This window comes from Artemia sp. Qi Xiang Cuo, chromosome 10, assembly GCF_049724085.1.
Source record: "Artemia sp. Qi Xiang Cuo chromosome 10, ASM4972408v1, whole genome shotgun sequence".
NCBI lineage: Eukaryota > Metazoa > Arthropoda > Branchiopoda > Anostraca > Artemiidae > Artemia > Artemia sp. Qi Xiang Cuo.
Genome location: NC_142803.1, coordinates 67,536,412 through 67,555,097, shown reverse-complemented (window position 1 = coordinate 67,555,097; position 18,686 = coordinate 67,536,412). Strand labels below are relative to the sequence as shown.

The window sequence follows — 18,686 nt, the reverse complement described above, 5'->3', positions numbered from 1 at the left end:
GTATTCTTTCTTGTCAGTGTCCTATCAATTGCCCTCACGTTTTTTCTTTAATTGATTTATTTTCTTCATCAACGTGATCATAAAGGCTATTGCTGAGAGTGAAACAAAGTTCTTCTTATGTGTCTGCTTTTTACCTTTTTTTTGTCTCCTAACTTGTTTTTAGTTAGGAGACTTTTTTTGTCTCCTAACTAAGCAATTAGGCCTCGCCGATAATGCACAAAAGTAGCAATTAGGTCTTGCCGATAATGTACAACATCAGCAAATAGGACTCGCCGATAATTCACAACATCAGCAATTAGGCCTCGCCGATAATGCACAAAAGCAGCAATTAGGCCTCGCCGATAATGCACAAAAGCAGCAATTTAGGTCTCACCAATAATGCACAAAATAAGTAATTAGGTCTCGCCGATAATGCACAAAAGCAGCAATTAGGCCTCGCCGATAATGCACAAAAGCAGCAATTAGGCCTCGTCGATAATGCACAAAAGCAGCAATTAGGCCTCGCCGATAATGCCCAGGGATCAATAAACGATATTGGTCATTAGGGTTTCTGCAAACGCATGAGCGCTAAGACCAATTCTAAATTAATTTCAACTCTCCGATTTACTTTTAGCTGCAGATTTTTCACATAATCAATAAGTGCTTAAAAATTTCTTATTTCCTGTAAAACTCAAAGCACGCATATTAAATCGGCTTTAACAGAACATATTTTATGCTTATATAAACTATATAAATAATATACTAAATTTTAAAGTTTTTTTTTTTTTTTTTGGACAGCTGAACTATTTTCATAGAACTTTTTTGCTTTGAAAGCCATTACCTAAATGATTATTGTTTTCATTTTATTTTTACTTTATCGTAAGAAAGGCACCAGGTATCAATTTTCATATTTGCAGGCCTACGGCTGGATTTTTTGCGACAAATATTAACTTTATGAACTTTTGACCACAAAAATATGAACTTCATTAACTTTTGATTGTTCTTTTTATATGTGCACCTCAGAAACTTTAAATCTCGCTAAGAAAAAAGACGATTTCACATCGTCTTGATAAAAAAAAGAACATATTCGAGAATATCAGATGAGTTTTGATAGCATCAGAAAATATGCTATTATGTTTTCGTTCGGTCACGTCCCCTACTGCTGCCATCCATTCATTTACACTTACAGATGGCGATACGTTTTGACTATTCCACGTAATAGACTGCAGCATAACTGATTTTAAGATAGGTTACATTGGGTTAACTACTTTAAAGTTAGGGAAACTCCTCCTCAATGTGCACATAGTGGTTTTCTATTTAGTTCGAAATACCCCTCAGTATTCACAGAAATTTCTTATTTAGACCCTTACTCTTTTATGACACAACCAGGTCAGAACATTTTTCTCTTTCCCAATGACTAATCCTGTGTCGCCAATCATAAATATTGTATAATCTATAAATTATCAAATAATTTACCCTAAATAAGCGTATTCTTTCTTGTCAGCGTTCTATCAATTGCCCTCATGTTTTTTCTTTAATTGATTTTTTTCTTCCTCAGCGTGATTATAAAGGCTATTGCTGAGAGTGAAACAAAGTTCTTCTTATGTGTCTGCTTTTTACCTTTTTTTGTCATTTTGTCTTCTAAAATCAGGTGATAACTTGAAACCCTGCTATTGAAATTTTGCTTTCTCAAGTTAACGACCGCCTTCTAAACCTGTTTGCATTCGTCAAAAGATAACCACCCTTTTTTATACAGTAAGATCTCTTCTTTATAGATAATTTTCGGTAACCATACAGTCCGGCCTTTAAAGGATTTATTCCTATCAATCAATCAGTCAAGTTTATTATTATGCCAAAATATCCAAAAGAATAGCTCTGGCATGTCAGAAAAAAAAGACATTAATCACTGTGGAATGTTATTATAATGTTTACAAAAGTATGGCACAAAAGAACGATCATATCGCACACTGCAATTAGCTGGAGGGAGCTTAAATTTTTCTTTTATCCAGTTTTACCCCCGGTTGGCGCGTGGATTTTCAGGAGTTAGCTGAAACTCTGGGAGAATGCTGAGACAAAAATCAGAGGAACTTTGATGTCTTTGTTGTCTGCGTATTTTTAAGTTCAACGCATTGCATCCTGTTGCTCAGAAAACTGGCCATCCTTCTAACAAGAAATTGTCGAGCCTTCATTTCAGCTGTTCCAGAAACGACGATATAATGGTCTAAGAGGTCGAACGCCTTGACCATGTCCCCAATAAGAACATCGACGTAAGAGCCAGGATTTTCAAGGTGGCTCAGGATTTCTTCCATCATGATGACAAGGTAGTGTAAAGTGCTGTTATTGGGGCAGAATCCAAATTGCCGTGAATCAAGTGATTTCTTGATGTCGTCATAGAGCCAGCTAAATAGAAAATCTTCAAAGATTTTTGAGAATTTGGAAGTCTTCGAGATAGGCCACAGGTTGTTAACTTGTGTAGGGTTCGGCATCTTTGGGATAGGGATGATATACGCCACCTTTAATCTCTGGGGGAAGGTTCCCTCAACAAGGCACTGATTGAAAACTACAGCAAGTGGTAAAGACAGTTCCTTCGAACACTGGGCAATGATTTTGGGGTGGGGGACTTTGAAGGGACATGATTTCTTATTCTGGTCCATCTTGCGAATCTTTTTCTCGACTGCTAGGGAAGTGATTATCGGGATTTCCATTCAGTGTTCCGTCGAATTCGCATGGTTGCTGCCGAGGTTGATTTCTAGAGCAGATCTCGGCGAAGTAGGAGTTTATTTCGTCTGCTGACAAGGATCTCCCGTCTTGATCAAGAACTTCGAGGTTCCGAGATTTATGACTAAGTGTGGAATTTCTTGGGATCTGTCTTCGAAAGTTGTTCAACTACTTTGGCTCCGTACTGTCGGTGGGCGGCTCGACATTTGTTCACTACTGCATTCCGCAACTTCCTTGCCTCATTCTGGTACTCTTTGTCAAACAGTTGGTCACGTTCGTTTATTATTTGTCTGATCCCGTCCTTCATCCAGGGCTTGTCTAGGGCTTTAACCTTTTTCAGGAAAGCACTGTTGAAATCCTTCGAAAAGGTAGTCCAGAAGAAATTCAGTCATCTCGTTAGCTCCCATGAGTCTCATCAGGAACCCTGTCCAGCTCGTCAAGGAAAGACATTATCTGTAATTCGTGACGCCCTCTTTTGTGATGGACCGGTATTTTCTAATCTATTATCCATGTTTCGGCTTGTAGCCATTTGGTACCAGGTGACTGATTAGATGGTCTCCTCTTCCAAGTGTGTGCTGAGTTTTGGGCTCACGAGAGTAATCGGCTCGGTTATTGAAAAAACGGTCGAGTCTGCTCTTTTCTGGTGGTACAGTTGACTATCTGTCTCAGGGACACCGTTTCATACACCTACGATGACTTTATTTCATTGAAATATTCGGCGATGATTATTGCAGCGCAGGGGATATTTTTAGCGAATTTTGTCCGTGCAGTTTTACAGGTAAGAGAGTAATACTTTACGGAACGGTTCATTTGGGGTTTAATAAATGACTCCGTAGATAACACACCCAAAGACCTTAGGTAGCCATTGAGGCCTTACCCCTAGCCACTAGACTTCTAAAAATATGTTTCTCTGAACTGATATTTGCAGAATCCGAGATTTAGTGGAAAGTTTGCACAGAAAAACGGACGCATCCTCCATGATGGACTGGATTCCACCAGCGTCACACCATGGTAGCAGATGGAAGTTTTACCCGTCGATTTCTACGAAATCTGCAGATGCCATCCATGTTTTAGTAATCGCTTCGGTGTCGATATTATCACGGCATACGAAGTGTTTGAGTTTCTGAGTCTTATTTCCGAGGAACTGCGCGTTGATGAGCAACATGTTAGGGAAAGAACTGAAAATATGTTTCTTTATTCCAGGTTTGAGGGGAATCTTTGCATTTACCTCGCCCATGACCTTGAGTGATTCTGCGTCCAAAATGTTTTTTTTGGTGGGCGCATTTATTTTATTTTTTAGGTCAGTTTCTGGATTCCAGTTTGCTAGACCTTCCTTTTTAGAAATTACACCATCGTCTCGAGGATGGTGACCGGAGGCATGGTAAGTTTACCTGGGATCTGCCGGTAAGTGTTCTTGTAGTATCGAGAGTTGGAGTTTGTCGGTTCTTGACGGAAGAGGTTTGGATAGTGGTGGTTGATTTTTGTGTTTATTGTACCATAGCTGTGTCTTCCATTTGTTTTCTGTTGACTGCTGGTTGATTCTGGTTCATTGCTCCATTGTTTATCCCTGTTTGTTGGTGGCGGTTTGGTCCTGTGGTATCCACGTTAGCTTTGGCTGTTTGTTTAACTGTTGACGGTAGGTGGTAGTAATTGCAACGATTTCCCCTGTTGCAGCGGCCTGTTGCAAACTTCTTGCATTTCGGGGATAAAGTTTTGCGCGTTTGTCTGATTTGGCACCTTCACAACCACCTAAGCTGGAGTGATGTTCACAGATCGACGGAACTGCTGCTGAATGAGAATTCTGGCACTCGTTTCCCCATCTACACTGTCCGTTTTTTAAAATAAAAGCAATTGTTTTCTGCCTTTTTCTGAGTCTCAGTTGGAGAGTTGAGTACAATGACTGATTGATCCTTTTTCGGAAGCTCATCCCTGAGTTTTGCCGAAGGCTGGCAAGTCTCAGCTGTTCCTTTAGTCGGAGAGATTTGAGGATCAGTATTTTGTCTTGTTTTTGTACCTTCTTCACTTGTACTCACAAGGCGCAGTGCATTGCGTACGATAACTGTCTCATGGGGATCAGTCATACTACGTGTTCTCTTTTGTGTTGGTAGGATGACCGTCCGGCTCTTATGGTGCCATCAGTTATTCTTGAGAAACAGGGGTTTATTCGTTAGTCAGCAGGGGTTTATTTGGCTATGTACTAGCGTCGATTTACAGATCCAAGAGGGGGGCCGTCTTGGTATTTCAATGAGTCAGTACCAACTTTTAGTCCAGCCTACAAGCAAGAATTTATACAATTAGTTTGAACGCCAAAATATGCCAATACTCGTATATTTTCTAAATATGTTTATTCAGCCAATATGTTTTCTAATTTAAAAATTTTTATTGCCTATGAGGTGGACAGAATGTGGGAAGTGCAATACTCAAATCACCTATTCCCTGCAGTTTAAGGATTAAAACCCCGCTGGTACCAACTCGGCCTCTTGTTTCTTTGATATTGTTCCCTTCTGCACAAACTATCACCAAAAATACGCACAAACGGACGAGCCAACGTAATCGATGACGTTTTAATATTTAGTATTTGGCAACTATGTCTATTGATGGCTGCAGATGCGGAAGAAGAAGAAGGACATCAATTCAGCTTGGCTTTGTTTACAAACATCAGCTGTTTTCATTATTGAACTAGCAGACAAAGGATAAGTCCCTTGGAAATAGAAAATAAAAATTCTCAGACTTCGAGATGTAAGTAAGGAAAGTGACAAACCAAGGGAAGCCACTTAAAATGACACTTAGGTACAAATATAAACAGAAAATGACAAATATGGGTAGAAATAAATGTTCTTTCTCACAAATTTGGCCAACAATCCTTTATTCAATTTCACATCACCCAGTTTCTGTTGAGTCACCCTTATTACCCCTTGTTGACTTACGCTTATTGCTATTGGAACTGGTATGTGCAAGACCAGTGGAAAACGTGACTTTCGTAATTTTTTTTACAATGCGAAGCTTTGCGGCTACCCCAAAAATTTACCTTCAACACATGATGTGTATTCTTTTAGCTCTTCCCATTTTAGTTAAAATAATAAATAATTTCTGAGACCACACTGGCTAATCATGATAAACAAAAAATCGCGAAGAAAGGAAGAAAATGAGGACAATTAACAGCCAGTGGAAAAATTGAAAAATTATGCAAATATTTCGGTCAAGACCTCCGCTTGAACGTCCTCAGTGCAGAATGAAACTGATAAAAATATAAAAAAACCAAACCTTAAAATAAAAACACCAAACTAAAATTGGACGACGCTTTCCTAGTAACGGTGAAAGGGTAACTGAATAAAAAACACAAGTCTAAATGGCATTTCAGAATTTCATTTTGCGTAAAGCACTTTTAAAGGCTGATCGCTTTCCAGTTTGATTGTTATCGGAGACTCTATTCGATTGCAGAATATAACTTTGTGGATGTATGTAAAAACGATCAGAATTAATAATTTTGTCATAAATGGGACTTAGAAAAATTTCTCCAGTGTCTCTATTGAGAGCCACCTTTTGGTGAATGTGCTTTTTATTTCAACTGCCTCCCTGAAAACTTGCGTGAGACCTTTAACGGGGGCAACGATAGAGGCCTCGTCAAACAAAATGAAATGGTGTGGATTCTCGTACACATGTTAAAACACAAGTCCCAACAGATACCGTCCACAAGCCCCAACAGATACCGTCCCATTGGTGGATGATAAGAAACTTTTCACTGTTCTACCCTACATTCCAAAATTGAGTGACAAATTGAAAAGAATCCTTAAAAAACATAAACTTAGTGTCGCCTTTAAAAATTCAAATATTACACAGAACAACGGCAAAGATTTTTTAACAACGGCAAAGATAAAACCAGCCCCATTCTGGGCAGTGGTGTTTATAGAATTCCTTGTTCTTGTGGGTGTTTTTATGTTGGTAGAACCCAACAGCAATTGGGGGAGAGGTTATCTGAGCACAAGTCCTCAATCGACAAGGCAATGAGGTTACGCCAAAGGCCTGAGGTTTTTGATTCCGCCTTGGCGCAACATGTGTACGAGAATCCACACCATTTCATTTTGTTTGACGAGGTCTCTATCGTTGCCCCCGTTAAAGGTCTCACTCAAGTTTTCAGGGAGGCAGTGGAAATAAAAAAGCACATTCACCAAAAGGTAGCTCTATATAGGGACACTGGAGAAATTTTTTAAGTCCCATTTATGACAAAATTATTAATTCTGATCGTTTTTACATACATCCACAAAGTTATATTGTGCAATCGAATAGAGTCTCCGCTAATACTCAAACTGGAAAGCGATCAGCCTTTAAAAGTGCTTTACGCAAAATGAAATTCTGAAATGCCATTTAGACTTGTGTTTTTTATTCAGTTACCCTTTCACCGTTACTAGGAAAGGGTCGTCCAAGTTTAGTTTGATGTTTTTATTTTACGGTTTGTTTTTTTTTATATTTTTATCAGTTTTATTCTGCACTGAGGACGGTCAAGCGGAGGTCTTGACCGAAATATTTGCATAATTTTTCAATTTTTTCACTGGCTGTTAATTGTCCTCGTTTTCTTCCTTTCTTCGCGATTTTTTGTTTATCAGTTAAAATAATACCTAATATGTGTTGTAATATTTCCTCTCCTTCACTTATGGGTTGATTTACACCACGGTATACCTTTTGATCGCTTAAGGTTTCATTTTCGCTCTTTCATTGCATTAGAATAACTAATTTTTAATGCTAATATAAGCATTTGTGGTGATATAAGTATCACCACGAGGTAGAGAAGAGATATCGAAAATAAAATTAGTTATTAAGGCACATCGAAACAAATACCTTTCTTTTGTAGACTTTTAAAACATATTGAAAGATTTATTTTCCGTTTTCGGATTATTGATATTTGATATTTTGTTTTGCTCGATTTTTTTTTACTCAGTAGGCTTTAAAAAACATTGAAAGATGTGTCTTGGTTTTGGTTTTTTAAGTTTTGATTTTTTGTTTTATTAATTGTTTTTGCTTTATTTTAACTCTATAGACTTTTAAATTGTAGGTCACTTTTCTCAACACGTGTCTGGAATAAACTTACAGGGAAATACGTCTTTAGTTGTTTCAAAGAATCCATCAACGAGTGGTTTCTCAAATGAATGTGCATCGGAATCTGAAGGAAAAGGCTTCGGAAATCAGAAAACTGGTTTGAAAAGGTGCCTGCAAAGTAAGAAGTATAGAAAATTGGAAAGATATCAAAGAACTCCTAAAGAGAAAAACACATATAAATGTGAGGTATGTGACAAGATCTTTTCTCAAATGTGTAATTTGAACGAGCACCAAAGAGTACATACGGGTGAAAAACCGTTCAAGTGTGATGTTTGTGACAAAATCTTTGCTAATTCATCAAATTTGAACCGACACCAAAGATTGCATACAGGTGAGAAGCCGTTTAAATGTTATGTATGTGACAAGACCTTTTCTCAAGCTCCAAATTTGAAAACCCATCAAAGAATGCATACAGGTGAAAAACCGTTTAAGTGTGATGTTTGCGACAAGACCTTTGCTCATTAAGCACATTTGAACCGGCACCAAAGAGTGCATACAGGTGAGAAACCTTTTAAGTGTTATGTTTGTGACCAAAACTTTTCTCGTACTGATAGATTGAACACACATCAAAGAATTCATACGGGTGAGAAGCCGTTTAATTGCGATTTATGTAAAATTAACTTTTCTCAACTGGGCAGTTTGAACAGGCACCAAAGAGTACATACGGATAAGTAGCCAAATAAATGTTATGTATGTTAGAAGTATTTCTCGCAAGCGTACAGTTTGAATGCACCTTAAATACGGCATACAGGTGAAAAACCTTCCATATGTGATGTGTGTAGAAAATTTTTTGTGATTTTAGCAATTTGCACAGGTATCAAAAAGTGCATACAGGAGTCTATGAAAATTGTTGTAACTCTAGTTGTATCCTCATTGGTTTGTGGCTATTATTCTCACAACCACTTAGTAATACATCGAATTAGTTTTTTAAGTGATTTTTCATGTTTTTTTTGTTTTTTTTTAGCAAATTCATGTCTTTTTTTATGTCTTTAGTTTCTTTAGCAGTTTTTTTTTAGCAATTTCATCATCATCCTGTGAAAATAAGCGATACATATTTGCTTGATTGAAACAAATGGGATGTATGTAAGAAATGCCTGTCCACATCAAGATTTTTGAATGAGCTCCAAAGAGTTTATACAGGTGAGAAACTATTCAAAATGAAACTCAAAAAATTAACATGAGTAGGGCTGATAACCCCTTATGTCTTCTCAAGACCAGGACACAATTTGCACTTTACTGACAAAAAAAAAAACAGCAATAAAAAACAAATGACCATGGATTGTCAGTTTAATTGACATATACTGATATTTATTCCTTAAAGTTTTAATAATTTTTATTTATGAAAGTAAGGAAAATGAAAGCATATCAACCGCATTTTGTTTTCAGTAAAGCGTAAATTCTGTTTTGGTCTTGAGAAGGCTCTGGGGTTACTAGTCCTACTTATGTTAGTTTTTTCTTGTTTTGAGTTTAACTCGGCAATTTATCATAATTTCTGTTTGTTTTGAGTTCCATTTATTAATTGATAGTGATTTGAGGTAGTCTTACACTCGGAAGATTTTACTTTGTTTTGCTCATTTTTGGTGAAATGGAGCTCTACTTTTCGTCGCAAAACTTTTTTTGTGTAAAAAGTTTTTTAATTAATTTCTGTTCGTTTTTATTGACCTAGTCTTTTTCATGGAAAAAATACTATTTTGTATTTTTTCAGTTGTTTTTCCTATAAGAATCCATAGTATGGGTTGCTATTTTTATGCTGGAGAAACTTTTTCAATATTTTTTAATACTGACTTGAACAGTATTTTTTAATTTAATTTTAGAGCTTCTGAAGTTGTCCTGAAAAATAAAACTTAATATTATTCCCAAAAGATTCTATCTACACCCGTTGACATTTCGATACACTTACACTCTTTTTATTTATTTAAATTGTAAGAACAGAAATAGTAATAGTAGTATCCCCAAAAGTTTCAACCTAATCTTGATATATTGCTGAGTCTTTCTCGGTATATTGCTGAGGTGTCTTATTGGCAACCATAAACACAATGCCTTTTGATTTAACTTAAATCAGTTTTTAGTTTTAAAGCATAATTGCATAATTGTGGAGAATTGACATGCCTAATATCCCCAAAGATATAGTTGCTGGACCTTTCTACTGTGCTGAACAAAACAAAATGGCTTTCTCGTAATTTTGACGGGATGTGTTTTGAAAATGAATGGGCTTGGGAGAACTGCTGCTTGCCCCCGGTCCCTTGTTACTCTTAAAAAGGGCACCAAACCTTTTAATTTTGATTTGAATTTGCCCCTTTAAAAGTTTCAATGATATTTCGAGCTATAATAGAGTTATAATAGAGTAGAGAGCCGCTGCACCTGAGCTCTTTAACTGTGTAATAGACCACATCCTGAATAAAACACAGCAGGTGCAGCCGTTTGGCATAGGCTTTGCTGGAAGAGTTCTTTCAGACGTCGACATTTCCGACGAAGTGGCGCTAATATGCGAAAACATTAGTGACCTCAAAACTACACTGGAAACACTGGCCTCTGCAGCTGAGAAACTCGGTCTGAAAATAAATTGGTCGACGACCAAGATAATACCCGTTGAGAAAACGCCATCCAACCCCCTGTCATCTGTGGAAATTTGTGGCCAGACTGTAGAGGTAGTCAAGCAGTTTACCTACCTTGGTTCAATTGTCTGCTCAAACGGAAGCCTAGATGCCGAAATATCAGCAAGAGCGGCAAAAGCAAACTCTGTCTTCGGTCGTCTTCTAAAAACAGTCTTCCATAAACCCCAGATCAGCCGTCTCACCAAAGCACGAATATATTCTGCTTTGGTTGCCAGTGTTATGCTCTATTCTTCTGAGACTTGGTCGCTAACTCAGACACAGACGCTAAAGGTAGATGCCACCCAGACGAAACACTTCCGAAAAATCAAACGCTCCCGATGGTCCGAAAGGGTACCAAATTCGGAAATCCTCAGGTCCTTAAAACTCCCACCCCTGTCCGAGCAGCTTGAATCTCGCTCGCTGCGTTGGTATGGTCATCTGCTCCGTCTGCCTGCCCAAACACACGCCCGGCTCATCTTCGATATCGACCCAGCTGCAAACGGCTGGAGGTGTCCTAGGGGAAAACCACGCACCAGATGGGTGGACGTCATCCATGATCGGCTCGCCTCCAGAAACATCAACCCGGCTGAAGTGACAACCTTTGCCCTGAACCGACCACTCTGGAGAAGACTGACGGCGCTGACGACTGGTTCCCTCTACGCTGGCGACGCTGCCGAGCAAGAGCTTTAAGTAAGTAAGTATAATAGAGTGGTGCTGCCTATGATATTGCGTAATCCCCCATAAGTTACCCTTAAAGGTCTAAATAAATAATATAAGTTTTTCGTCAGGTATTGCTTTGTCAACTTTTTGAAAGTCCACATGCTCATAGTTTTTTTCTTTTTATTTGGTTCAACATCCGCCTAATTATCCTTAAAAGCTTCACCTTAATACCCTTAGCTTGCGCAGTTGCAATAGTTGTAGCATCATTAGTAGCAGTATACGCATGGCACCTTTGGTTTTTTCAACACACGCTGAAATTTTCAGCTTAATACCTACCATCAACCAGTCCTGAAGCATTTCTGATGCGTCCGCTTGACAACCTGTTTGGGCATAGTTTGTTACGATTTAGTTCCATACAGGTTCTGTATATCCCAAAATTTTTGCATTAATATCCTTAGTTTTAATAGCAGTAGTAGTAGTAGTAGCTGTAGAATTAATTGTAGTTCTACGCTTTAGTGGCAGTAGTACTAATAGAAGTAGTAATAATAGCAAGAGTAGCAGTAGTAGGAGTAGAAGCAGTAGCATTAGGAAGCAAATATTTTTTTTTGGTTAGTTCAACATCCCTCTCAACAAGCCCTATTAGTTTTAACTTCACACACCAAACTGTCCCTAAGATATTGCTGCTACACCCTTTTGACAACCTGCACATAGAGAGTGTGTTCTGATTCAGTTCGTCTCCCTCTCAAAATTTCACCTTCATGCCCTTAGGTATAGTTGTGATAGTCACAGTAGTAATATTGATATTACTAGTAATAGTATTGAATAGCGGTAGCACTACTAGCAGTAGTAGTATTAACTTACTACCTTTTGGTCAGTTGAACATCCTTCTCATGAAGTCCTGGAAGTTTCAACCTAATACCATTAGCCATTGCTATGATATTGCTGATCTGCCCTTTTGATAACCTGTAAGTTCATATACTATTTGAAATTTTCATCTCAATGCATTCTTGAGATACACTATTTTGACAATGTGCATGCACATAGCGTCTTTTGATTTAGTTCAAATTTCTCCTTAATACTGTAAATAGAGTAGTGTGGTAGTATTAGTGGTGATAGTTTTAGTAGTATTGACAGCATGCAAGTATTGTCTTTTTGATCATCTACTTTATCATTTCGTCAATTTTCCAAATTAATATACTCAGTTATTCCTGCGTTGTTCCCTTTTGACAATCTGTATATACATAACGTGTTTTGATTTAGTTCAACACCCCTCAACATTCTCTGAAAGGGTCACCTTAGTACCCTTCGTCTTATTGGAAATTAAAGTTCAAATATGCATACCTTTCTCTATAACATCTACTATGTGTAAACAATGAACGAATTGCCTAACATACAGCCCTTTTCCTGAGGACTCGTGGGAGGTTGACATCCCCAATACTGGACCTTTCAACAATGTTGTACAAAATTGCTCTCTTAAATTTTCGATCGGATATGTTTTGGGGGCTCATGTCACTCCATTTACTTTTGACTCTTATAAAGGGCACTAAATCTTCCGACTTCCAATCAAAAAAGCTCCATCCGATCCAAAGTTTATACAACTACCCGTTCAATAAAATAAAAACCTAATGTGCCCTGGGCATAATTTACAACCCTTGCCCATGGGCTTTGGGGGATTGTTTTCACTCTAAAGACATTGTTATATGATTTTTGGACTATTGGTAACAAAATGGCTATCTCACAGTTTCAATTGAATGTGTTTTGGGAAATGAGGATGTCAGGGAGGAGGGCTAGTTGCTCTATCATTTTTACTTTTAGAAGGGAACTAGAACTATACATTTCAAATCAAATGAGCCTCTTCTAAAGATTACACGACCACCCCTTCCGTAAAACCTTATATGCCCCTGGGGCATATAACGTACAATCCTTATCACCAGAATCTAGGGGATTCTGTTCACTCCAGGCCTTTTTATTTGATCATTCGTCTATTTTTGAACACATTTCAATCTTAAAATTTTTATCAGATGTATTTGCGGGAAATAAAAACGGAGGGGGGGGGGGGGAGGGTGGCTGTCCCCGATCACTTAGGTTCTTAAAAGGGAACTAGAACATCTGATTTCCAGTCAAATGAGCCTCCTCCTGAGTTTATACGAGCACCTTTTCTATAAAAACCTCATATGCCCCCGGGCATAATTTATAACCCTTGCGCTGAGGGCTCTGGAGGGGGTCATCCTCAAAGACATAATTTCCAGACCTTTAAACTACGCTGAACAAACTGGCTATCTCTAAACTTTGAATATATGTGTTTTGGGAATTGATGGGTATGGGGAAGGGCTTTTTGCCCTCCAATCACTTTTGAATATTAAAAATACCCTATATCAATTTACAATCAAATGAGACTTTTTTGAAGTTTCTGCGACAAAAAAAAGGCCATCTCAAAATTTATATCACATGCATCTTGGGAAAATACGTGGTGCGGAGGGATATCCACCCTCCGATCACTTCGAATCTTAAAAAGGGCACTAGAACTTCTTATTACCAATCCAGTGAGCCTGTCCGAAGTATATACGACCACCTTTTCTTATAAAGAAAACCTTCAATGCCCCCCGGATATAACCTGCAACCCTTGCCCCAAGGATGGCGATGGGGGGTTGTCTATCCTCAAAGACATAATTTCTGGACCTCTTAAATATGCTGAACAAAATTGCTATTTGAAAATTTGGATTAGATGTGTTTGGGGAAATGGTGGGCGTGTGAGGGGGGTTAGTTCCCCTCTAATCACATTTGACTATTAATAGGTGTGCTAGCCCCTTCAATTTCTAATCGAATGAGCCTTTTTCGAAGTTTTTCTGACAACAAAAGGTCATCTCAAAGTTTATAAGTTGCATTTCGGGAAAATACGAGGTGCGGATGGTAGGGTATATACCCTTCGATCATTCTGAATCTATAAAAGGGCACTAGCCCTTTCAATTTCCAATCGAATGAGCCCTTTTCGAACTTTCTGCGACAACTCCTTTGATACGAAGTACCCTGGTCTAAGTCCAAAAATAAATAAATAATATATTGTGCCCACATCGTTTTTTACATACGCAGGGCTAATGCACTGCCTATGATTCCAAATACATAAAATTCATCAAGTTCAATTTTACCCATCAAAAGCTACAATCCTGAAAAAATTGCCTAATTTTAGAAAAAGGCAGAGACAACCCCAAAAAGTCAGTTGGTCTTAATGAAAATCACCTCATTAGATTCGGCATAATGAAGAACCCTACTATAGAGGTTTTAAGCTCCTATACAAAGAGTTTGGGAAACTATAAAGAGGCCACAGATGCATGTTCATTTTTATTTAGTTCTTTCCGCAAAGCTGATCCTATGAAGCCATTGGCCCAAGAGGATCAGGGGAGGACTCATTTGAACAGAAGTTGTAAGTTCTATTGCCCTTTACATGTTGTAAAAATTATGCCACAGGAAGGTGGTTTCTTCTGCCATTTTGTGGCACCAAACTACGATTTTGCCCCGAAGATGACCAATTGTCCCGCAGTTATTATTGATTGAGGCTTCAGATTAAATAATGTTGTACGGTAATGCATCCTTTTTTGAAAATTCGTGTACTTGTTAGTATGGCCATTTATCTTGATCCTTTATTCAACTAAGTTGATTAGCTTGATTTATTGTGAAATTTTGTTTAGTGATGAATGATTGGGCTTCATTCACCTATTGTGAATTAAGTGCGGTGGGTCGTAATGCACATGGGGAGGGGGGGCATAGGCCTAAGGGAGTCTTTTTTAATATTCAAATTATAAAAATCTCAATTAGCCTTCAGATCAATAGAGACAGGGGGGAATGAACCTCTGAACCATTGCCTTCAGTTAAACCAAGGCCTAAGTAAGGAATCTCTGGGGGTTGAGTCAATACAACAAGAAATGCATCCCTTAGCCAAACCTCTTAGATATTGCAAACACAGCCTTTAGACATTCGGGATGCACATAGTGTCCTTTAGCCTAATTTATCTCTAACTTCAACTTTAATTCCCCGAAATTTCCTGGAAGCTTAAACTCAATACCCTTAGTTAATCCTAAAATATCTTATATTTAACTTTAAAGCCACATTGAAGGAAATAGTGTCTTTCAATTTAGTTAAAGACAACCCTCAACCTTCCGCGGTAGTTTCAATTTGATATCTTTAGCCATTATTGAGATTTTACAAATGTGTTCTTTTAGCAACCTAGATACATACATTGTCTTTTAATCTGGTACAATATCCCCCTACAGCTCTTCCTGAAAGTTTCAACTTCATACTTTTAGCCGTTTTTAAGATATTGTTGGTACGTACTTTTGACAACCTGGATGCACATCATGCCTTTTCATTTTATTAAAAATCACCCTCAACATTCCTTGAACTCTTTAACTAATGCCATTAGCCGTTCACCTTAGCTAACATTCACCTTAGCTTTCCCTGTAATCTTCAGCTCAATGCCCTAAGCCATTCCTGAGATAACCTAGATACATTTAGAGTCTTTTAATTTAGTTCAATATCCCACTTAACATTCTGTGAAAATTTTGGACTTATTGCCATTAGCCATTTTTGAGTATTTGCAGATTCATCCTTTGCACTTACTATCTTGTGATTTAATTTAACAACCCGCCCTCTAATATTCTCTGAAAGATTCTACTTAATTTACGTAGTAAGCTAAGTACTTATGTAATTGATACATGTTTTCTGCGACCAGGATCCATGCAGTGTCTTTTGAGTTACATGAGCATCCCTCATAGCATTTCCTGAAACCTTCAACTTTATACTCTACTACTCCTGAGATATGCCCTTTCAACAACCTGGATGCAGATTTTTCATTGAATTTATTTCATCATGCTTCTCAACACTCCATGAAAGTTTTGATATGGTAACCTTGGCCGTTTTACAGTACTGAAAGTATCTTTTGACAATTTGTTTGAACATTGTGTCTTTTTAATTACTTTCCTACCCTCCTGAACGTGCCCTGAAAGTTTCAACTCTATGCCGTCATCCGTTCGTGAGATATGGCGGATACGCCCTTCTGACAACCAGGATATACATAAAAGCTCTTGGTTTAGTTATCTACTCCTAGATAAAATTAAAGCAATTTTTTAGAAATAAAACCTTATCTTATCTCTTATATTGCAGGTAAATCCTGTGCATTCACATGGATTTTTTTAGTTTAAGACCAAGGAATGTTATCTCCCTAAATATTCCCCGAGGGCTTTTCCTTAATACCCTTGCAATACATGTTTATATACGCAATATAAAAACAATAGGGAATCTGTATCGCCTACAGCTCTTGTGCCTGAGGCTCTAAAGAGTATGGCTGAACCTAGAGGTATAGTTACTGTATATTTCGTTTATTTTGAACAAAATGGTAATTTAAAATTTTTATTTCAATATTTTTAGTAGTTGTGGGAGGGCATTTGTGAAAGTTGGGTTGGGGCTGGTTCTTCTCTAGTTTTTTTCCACTTTTAAGAAGGGTCGTACAACTGTCCATTTTCGACCAAGTAAGTCCCTTCTAAGATCTTGAACAACCACCTCCGTGGAAAGTGGCCTGAGGGAAAATTGAACCCCACCCTTTACCTAGGCAGTGCTACTGTACTTTCTATTATAGTCTTACGTGTGGTAGCGTTCTCTGCATTCTTATGGATTTGTTTTTCTATCAAATCTCTTGTTTCTATACGGTGTTTTCTGGCGAAATCGTTGATCAACAAGCCTTTCTGGCGAGACTGTTGATCAACAGTAGTGTTCTAGCGACCAACGTGTTCTAGCGACCAAATGGTATTGTTGATCAACATGGTTTATAGAAACGAACCACAATTGGAATCTTTAGAGGCGTTTTTTCACTCATCAATGTCCTTAGGTCTTACATCTTTTGTCGGAAAACGCTTAACAAAAGGGAAGTCTTTGAACGAAGATCTTACATCTTTGGTCGTTTTTGTACAAACGTCTTTTATCATTCAGGTCTGATCAGCGGTTTGAGAATGATAGGGTCGTGTTTACACTCAAAACAGTGCTAATATCTTAAATATTTTTTAAGAAAAAGCATAAAAGTGAAATAATTTAAAAAAGATATTACATTTTTGGTCGTTTTTTTCCAAACGTCTTTCATCATTCTGCTCTGATCAGCGGTCTGAGAACAATGATGAGTAGATCATCAAAGTTCTCTCATCATTGTTCTATATGGTAGAACAGTGGCGGTCTTCACACTTTTGCTAACTATAGTGAGCTGTAACAAAAACATTATTCATTAAAAAGTGGCTTCATACAGATAGAACAAAGATGGCTTAGCAATGCGGTTCCACTTCTACTTGTTTTGGTAGTAGAATACTTGTTTTTGGACTATTCTACTTCCAAATATTAAATCTACTTATCCACTTACTTTCTACTTATTTTTGGAGGTATCTACTTAATTTTACTTATTCATTCTACTTCTAAATGTATATTATTTTGTCCACTTATTATTTAGAATTACTTCTAAATGTCAATAGATACTTCCATTTATACTGGCACTCTTTGGATCTGGCCACAGAAATCAACACTACACCACTGTTAATCCTATAAATGAAGCCTTTGATCACCCAAATTGCTGCATATTTTCAAGTCAGGGACAAGAGTTTGCAAACTGGTGATAAATTGTTTCCTCATAAGCATAATCTTCTGTTGACTGTAATCACAAGCATCCTCTGAGGAACTTTTTCCCGCTGTAGTAAATTACTTCTCTGATCCATTGCCAGAAAATTATCTCCATGTGTTTATAGAGACAAAATGACAACAGAAACGAGGCAATAATTGTCTTGTAATACTAGCCGGAGTTCATATGTGCAGTTCTGAGAAAGTTTTCCTAGAACCATCAATCAAGAAACGTTCCAGTTTATCTAGAAAAAATACCGTTTTCTTTGTCAAACTGATTCTAGGAGTTTCACTGAAGCGGTTCACTCTGATGAACATTGCCGTTTGCAAATATTTCAGCCTTGTCATACAGGAAGGGGACTATTACCATGAGTGCCGAGTTACACAGGAATGGCCTTGAATATCCCAGATATTTGATTAAAAAGTCTAAAAAAAAACAGGCTGTGATACATGCTTTTGTTTTATTTTTGCTAATAAGATTGATTGGTAAGACATCTTTGTGCAGGAGAAAAATCAAGAAAAAGGTTTGGCAGACAACAGAACATTTTGCCACTGGTTTGGCCCAGGCAGAGCGCCAGAACAAAACTGACCACAACAACTTTAAACGTTTGTCAGCTATTGACCAGAAACTAGGCATTCATTGTAACTGGTTCACAATGTTAATTTATTTACACCCCAAATTTTTTTTTAAATAAAGTAGTCATTCTAGTTTTACTGATTTTCACTGTATGGACTCTCTCTCTCTCTCTCTCTCTCTCTCTCTCTCTCTCTCTCTCTCTCTCTCTCTCTCTCTCTCTCTCTCTCTCTCTCTCTCTCTCTCTCTCTCTCTCTCTCTCTCTCTCTCTCTCTCTCTCTCTCTCTCTCTCTCTCTCTCTCTCTCTCTCTCTCTCTCTCTCTCTCTCTCTCTCTCTCTCTCTCTCTCTCTCTCTCTCTCTCTCTCTCTCTCTCTCTCTCTCTCTCTCTCTCTCTCTCTCTCTCTCTCTCTCTCTCTCT

The 18,686-nt window shown here is 37.8% G+C and overlaps 2 protein-coding genes and 1 pseudogene across 3 annotated transcripts in view; all 3 read left to right on the top strand.

The window, feature by feature from the left end:
* LOC148948074 (uncharacterized) overlaps nucleotides 1-18,686 on the top strand; it is a 407,093-nt gene that overhangs the window by 8,192 nt on the left and 380,215 nt on the right. The gene's annotated exons all lie outside the window — the stretch shown is intronic.
* LOC148948078 (uncharacterized) overlaps nucleotides 1-18,686 on the top strand; it is a 47,448-nt gene that overhangs the window by 6,988 nt on the left and 21,774 nt on the right. The gene's annotated exons all lie outside the window — the stretch shown is intronic.
* LOC148948079 (uncharacterized) overlaps nucleotides 1-18,686 on the top strand; it is a 211,106-nt pseudogene that overhangs the window by 182,960 nt on the left and 9,460 nt on the right. The gene's annotated exons all lie outside the window — the stretch shown is intronic.